Source organism: Aedes aegypti, unplaced genomic scaffold, assembly GCF_002204515.2.
Source record: "Aedes aegypti strain LVP_AGWG unplaced genomic scaffold, AaegL5.0 Primary Assembly AGWG_AaegL5_hic_scaff_1613_PBJ_arrow, whole genome shotgun sequence".
NCBI classification, from domain to species: Eukaryota; Metazoa; Arthropoda; class Insecta; order Diptera; family Culicidae; genus Aedes; species Aedes aegypti.
In genome coordinates, this window is record NW_018735068.1 from 25,884 (window position 1) to 32,826 (window position 6,943).

The following is a 6,943-nucleotide window of genomic DNA, read 5'->3' on the forward strand; positions in this document are numbered from 1 at the left end:
TAACTTCAAAACTCAGATAATTGATTCCACAATGCAACAGTTGGTGTCAAATGAACCCGAAATTTTATTTTATCTTGTTCTCCTTCATAAATTTACTCCGATATTTGTTAGTGTACACTAATTTTGTATTGTAAAAATGGAAAGTATTGTTACCTCATTCACTTCTGTTGCTTCCTATCTCTATATTAGCTTTCATAAACCGCAAATTCTGTAACATGAATCAAGCTAGTGCAAATGTTGCACATTATTGTTGTTTCAACGGAGACTACATAAATAAAATTAAATTATTTTCTCAAGTGTTATAATTATCATAACTTATGCCGTTCTCAGATAGCACAATTATAGGTATCCTTTCTTGAACGGCTTCTCCTCTCTCATTAATCATCTCCATCACTCATCCGCAATTGCTAAGCTGCGCCATTTCGAGGCGCCAAAAAAACGGCACGCGAAACGCGAAATGCAATTAAATCCTTACGACAACTCACACACTCACCCGAGGGAAAACGATGGGAGACACCTCTCGCATTGTTCGCTCAAACTCTAGCTGCTGCATTTTCATCTTCTCCTCCTGAATTTTAATTTTATCACGATACTTCCGTGGGTTCGTCATCTTGTCGGAATCGAACACAAAGTTTTTGTTCAACGCAATTCACTTAATTATAATCTTCCGTCGCACAAAACGTGGCCTTCCCGCTTGTTGTTCAAACAGTATGTATGCACTGTATTCGTAAACAAATAAAAACGACTAATTTCGATTCGTCTATAAAAAATTAAACGCACTTTAGTTCACTGAAAACCTTTGACCTTTGCCAGCGGCGGCGACCGATTGACGATTTCAAGACTCCGCGAATAGAACCTCCGCCTGAAACACGAGAAAACGAAGCGTACAGTTAGCGAGCACAAATTCGACTGGCTAAGCAACGCACAGCAAAAAGAGTTGGAACGTTGAATGTCCAGCGAGAAGAACATAGCAAAAAAAATCTTCCAACAAATTGCTACAGGTTTACCACCTTTTTTTTGCCCATCTTCGACACCTGTAGATTCGTCTTAACAAACAACCTTAACACACATACCCAAAAATTATTCGCGATGCGATGGGATGGGATGATGCTACATCCAGTTCTTATGAGAACGTTCCATTCAACACACGCTCCATGTGCGCCTGCTAACTGGCCCCGCGGTCAATGTATTGATCATCTCCGTCTTGGATCGATGGGGAAGGCGAACCACTATGGGTCGGAAAACAAAATTTCGCGGCAAAAGCCCTTTATATAAAACGAATTATATAGTATTGGCCTGTATTGCACATAAAAATGCGAAAACCTTCATATTATGTTTTATGTGTTTTTTTTTTACAAAATCAAAAATAATCATGATTTGTATTTAATAGTTTATTAGTTTAATTTGTCTAGATTCTTTTTATTTTGCTTTGGACATGATTTTAACTGTCCCCTTACAAGAGAATAGGGGACGGACCTGGTGTAGTGGTTAGAACACACGCCTCTCACGCCGAGGACCTGGGATCGAATCCCATCCCCGAGATAGTCACTAAAAAAATTCAGTGACGACTTCCTTCGGAAGGGAAGTAAAGCCGTTGGTCCCGAGATGAACTAGCCCAGGGTTAAAAATCTCGTTAATAAAGATAGAAATAAAAAAACCTTACAAGAGAATACTTGGAAATATTGTCATCATAATGTCATTGAGTTCAATATCTTTGTGATTCTTAGATTCTTAACATGCTTCGTCTTAAACATGTCAAATGATATAAGGGATTTGTATCAGGAGCAGGCATTGCAGAATTTGTACTTAATTGATTTTGAAGCACGATCAAAGAAAGCGAAGAAAAACATCCCATGTGTAGCGGTTCATGATCGGCAATGTATCGCAAGTTGTAACAAGCCTGATAAATATAAGCAACGAAAGCCCCAAAGAGAGAGCGATGATAAAATCCTGTCGCTTGTTTACCAATGTGGTTAGGTGTTTTATTTTACTGACACAATAAACAATCCCCGAACATCCGATAGCAACAGTTTTTGAAGCTTGTTTAGAGGAGGTTTATCATGCACTGCTACCCGAGGAGGAACAAATAACTCCCCAATAACTTATGCATACCATTTTTTGGTATCATACCAAAATTAGGTATTTTTCAGTTGTCAATACCTCACTTTGGTATTATAATGGTATTGAAAAAAATCTTTAAAATAATTAAAAATACTTCATTGAGGTATTAAACAGCTATTGAGGTCTGCTGGAGGTATTGAACTACAATTGAAAAATTTCATTTTTATATGAAAATCCATCAAGTATTATTGAGGTATTACAATACCTGATCTAGTTATCAGTGTGGTGTTCGTAGAATATGCTTGAGATATTATTTGAGGTATTTTACCTCTTATGCAGGGCTAATTCATACCTCATTCAGGTATGAAGTATTGGAAATTATGTGGTATGGAATACCTCAATTTGTTATTCAGTAGTTATTTTCTTCTGCTCGGGTATCTCCTCGATTTAATCAGATCTGTAGCAGTATACGATAAAAAGGCCCTCACGATGTTTTGCAAATTATGATTGTTACAGAGAGCGATAAGTCAGAGATTCTTTCAATTTTCTCAGGATTCAATCCCTGATCAGGAGCGCTGCAGACTTAAGGTGATTATAGAACGAAGCCATACCTTCAATTTTCAAGAGCACAAGACTTAAGAACCTAACAGCGCTCTGCGTTGAAAGTCTATCCCATTGATCACCACCAGCAAGCAAACATTTTGATTGGTTTTCAACGCGAACTGTTGTCAGACTCTCTCGTCTTGTGCACTTGAAAATTCAAAGTTTGGCTTCGTTTTATAATCACCTTAAATAAATTTTAAATTCATCTGATTATTCTGAAGAATCGTGATTGGGGTTTCATGAAAGTGTGATATGTGGCTCTGTCTGGCTGAGCCGGTGTTTATTTAAATTGTATCTAACCAAAAGAACAAATTTCCTCTTCATATACAGCCGTGAATCGCAAGTCAGTACCATTTGTAAAAAGTAGGCATTGAGAAAATGGGCAGTGAAGTTTTCAAACTCGATTTCCATACGAATATTCAAAAAATTCCAGAGGATTGTAACATGTTCCAATCTTAATGAAACTTTCACAACTTGCTTTTCACTACGATATCTCTCCGAGAAAAATATAAAGATGATCAAAACAAGTTACATTTTCGTGTTTCACGGTGCAAAAGTCTGTAGTACGACTGATATGCGATTACTTTTCATTATGGGTTAATTTGACTTGCTTTTTTTTTCTAATTTTGCCGAATAAATCATATTATTCCATGTGTGCAGTTGAAAGAGCATTGGAAGAGATGATGAAACCTGAACTCAACTCGATTTTGACGAAAATGCAGATGGCACTGACTTGCGATTCACGGCAGTATACTTCGTATAGATCGCTGTATTTACTGTCTATTAAACTTTGCCGAATAACGAAAGGCATACCAGACGCGTAAGGCGCAAATGTTCTCAAAATCATGACTCTGGCAAATCTGTAACCATGGTCGGTCACGGTCAACTGTTTTCTCTGATTCTTGAAGAAAAAAAACTTTCGAACCTTTGCTTTAGTTAGCAATTTTCGATAAAACTAAGCATTTTTTTTCTGTCGCTGTTTGCTAGAATATGTCAGATCCAGAGGTTGTGCAAATTTAAATTATGATTGATGAAGTTTGGTTAACTGGGCTGAGAAATGAAGATACGTTCTATGTCCATATGAACAATTTGCATATTGGGTGAATCCAGAATGTAGAGATCTGCAGTAATTTGGAAGATTTCTTTACAGCTTATGGATAAGACTTGATTGTCATAAATAGTCAAAAAGATTACGCACTGAAGATTTCACTTCTCATTTTTTGCCAGACGAATATTAGCTTGATATAGGATACTACTTTTTTATTTCTGATTCCAGTCAAAAAAAAACTCGTAGTTTATCAAACACATGAACTCCGGCAAACAAACTCGAAATAGAATTTTTAACGTAGTTCCTGTTCATGAGGAACTTTCCGGCAAAAATGCATAGAAGATTTTTAAGTAGAGATACAAAAAGAAAATGTAAAGTTCCTAAATAAAGGGCACTTATACGATTATTGATTTTACAAGGCCTGTTCATACAAATAGTGTACATAAAGCTTTTAAAAAAATCACCGAAGACGTTGAGGCGTAAAAAATGTGTATAATGTTTGCTACAATTACCATTACGGGGTATATGATGTAATAGCATTCTTATAATGTTATCGAAACCAATAATTAAAAATTAAATTTTAAATGTGGGTTCCGATTTTTGCACGGTCCCGTTTTTGGTAACTGAAAATTTCGAATTTGTTGCCAAAAACGGAATCCCACTGTATCAGCTTAATTATGACTATTAGATACATTTGAAGTCGCTGTTAGCCTAAAGTGTTCGGAATATGAGTCAAAACGGAAGCTAGTTTCTTCACTCACCAAATTACGCATATTTAAAGCTCTGAAAATGTTTCTTTGTTGAGATATTTGAACATAAAACGCTAGAGCTAGAAAATTAGTTTTGGTTGGACCACCCTATGTCACCATAGGAAAAAAGCTCTAAATCGGTCAATTTGAGAGATACAAGAAAACTTTGTTTTGCAAAGTTACTTGAAATTGAATGGCCTACAACTTTGCTGAAGCATGTATACTATAATTTCTACAAATAAGAAAGTTAGTTACATAATTTCTATGGAAATGTGGACCACCTTAATTTTCAATAACATTAAACAACGGGCCTAATTAATACAAACAACTTTGTAGACCGTTTTCGTCTAATGTTTCATTCTAAAACTCAAAATGCATCTTTCCGCGTAAAATTGCAAATTGCTTTCTGGACCATAGTTCAATGAAAGCAGTCATCATCAATAGAAGAAATATTTTGGGGTTGTAGATATATCAGGGTGTCCATCCAAAACCAATTTTCCAATTCCCGGATTTTTCCCGGTTGCACAAAATATTAACAAACTGATGGCACAATTATCTTTGGACTTGATATTTTAGTTTTTTTCTCATACAAATTTAGGAGGACTTTAAACTAACTTTTTATTTTTAATTATATTTGTAAAACGCTATAAGCTTCAAACTTTTCAAATTTCGAAAACGTACTGGACAGAAAGATATTAACTATTTGTTGAAATATCTAAAGACCGTCCATCAACAAGAACTCACAGACAGTTCAGAAAGAATTCGGAATTATATGGACAAATTTGTGTAATGTGTATCTAAATTAAGACTTTATTTCCACAAAAGGGCAAAGCTCAATAGTCGATAATCTGTCTATTGAGAATGTCTTCGGAGCTATGCGCAAGACATGGCCCTTCGTTGTGAAATTCTTGATCTGATGGAACTCATGTTGAATCCAAGGAAAGATAAACAGAAACGATATCTCCTAATACATTTTTTATCTCCTATGAAGTTGGCTAACACTTTTGACCTAAACCCAAAATTGCATCTTTCAAGAATCGCGTGTATAAAAAATCTGGCTAAGAATACCTAAAGACCTTGCTATTTATTTATCCATTAAAGAGTTTGTAATGAATTCATAAAAGCATAATTCAAGAATTTTTTTGGGGATTATAAGAAGAAGTCGCAGTAAATATGAAGAAATCCATACAAAATCTGATCAAGGATAATTCCAATTAGTGATCGAGATAAGGCTTCACCAAGCAGTGCTGTTAAATGTCAATTTTTTTTTTAAATTGCTTATAGCACCCTACCAAGCGAAATATCACATCAGCAAATATTGCCAACCGATAGTAGTTGGGAAAAAGTCACCGGGAAAAATATTTTCCGATTACTTTTTCCACGGGGAAGGATGATATTAGCAATATTCAATTGTCAAAGTCACGTGATATTCATGACATTTAACAGCTCTGTCAACAAGAATCAGTATCATCAATAATTTGGCAAGAAATTTGCCATTTTATTGTTTTTTGGTTCATATCAGTCTATTCTGATACTCACTAAAAAACCATAAAAGCAATCTACTGATAACCTTTTCAGTGATCTCTCAGAAAGAACTTTCAAGAAATTGATCGATTATCGGTTCGATATCCGTAGGGATTCTAGCAAAGATCTCATTTAAAATTGGCTGTGAATCTAAATGGAAATCTAACAAAAATCTCGCCACAACCTTGCCAAGAATCCATTCTTGTAGTATTTAGAAGAGCTCACCACCACTCACCAAAGTTAAACCTCGCGGAACATTACTAAAGGACCTATCTAACATTGAGAGGCTCTCTTTGTTTACTTTCTCTTTCATTAATAACTGAGTCACATTACCCTCTTCTGTTGCGTTTTTTTGTATGAAACGCTAGTCAAGGAAATTGACTTTCGATCTATAGTGAAAAACTTCCCAAAATCTTCAGTATTCCACTGTTATAATCGAAAGAGAACGAGAGAGGAGAGAATCTCTCATTTGTACATAGGTCCTTTGGTAATGTTCCGCGAGAAACATGGTGCGAAGTTCGAGTGACAAGCAGTCGTACACTTGTGGAAAAAGTTCTAGTTTTCGCCCATAGTGCTTGAAATTGTAACGAACCGGTTTTTCCGGAATCTTACTGAAAATTCCTCTGAAGTGCTTCCAAAAATGTTTCTAAGATTTTTTTTTGTTCGTGTACTTCCTTCTGAAATTCTTCCGAAAATATTCATGGGGCTTTTATGGAATTACTTCAGAGATTCTTCTGGATATCTTTCTAGGGCTTTTTCTCTGGAGCTCTTCCGAAAATACTGCTGTAAATCTTCAAGACGTCTTTCGAGGATTCTTCCAAAAATTCTGGAATTCTTCATGGAATCCTCCTAGGCAGGATCTGTAAAATCTTCCAAGATTTTTTCGGAAACGCATCTGTAATTCTTACGTAAATCTACTCGAATTCTCCCGCAAATCATGTTGAAATTCATCGGAATA

At 35.7% G+C, this 6,943-nt stretch overlaps 1 long non-coding RNA gene across 1 annotated transcript; it reads right to left on the minus strand.

Annotated features, from left to right (window-relative positions):
• Positions 1 to 592: 592 nt before the first annotated feature.
• LOC110680583 lies at positions 593 to 1,250 on the minus strand. Its single transcript, XR_002502936.1, has 2 exons — positions 781 to 1,250; positions 593 to 719 (listed from the first exon to the last, which is right to left on the minus strand). It is a non-coding gene; the product is annotated as an uncharacterized LOC110680583 (long non-coding RNA).
• Positions 1,251 to 6,943: the final 5,693 nt, after the last annotated feature.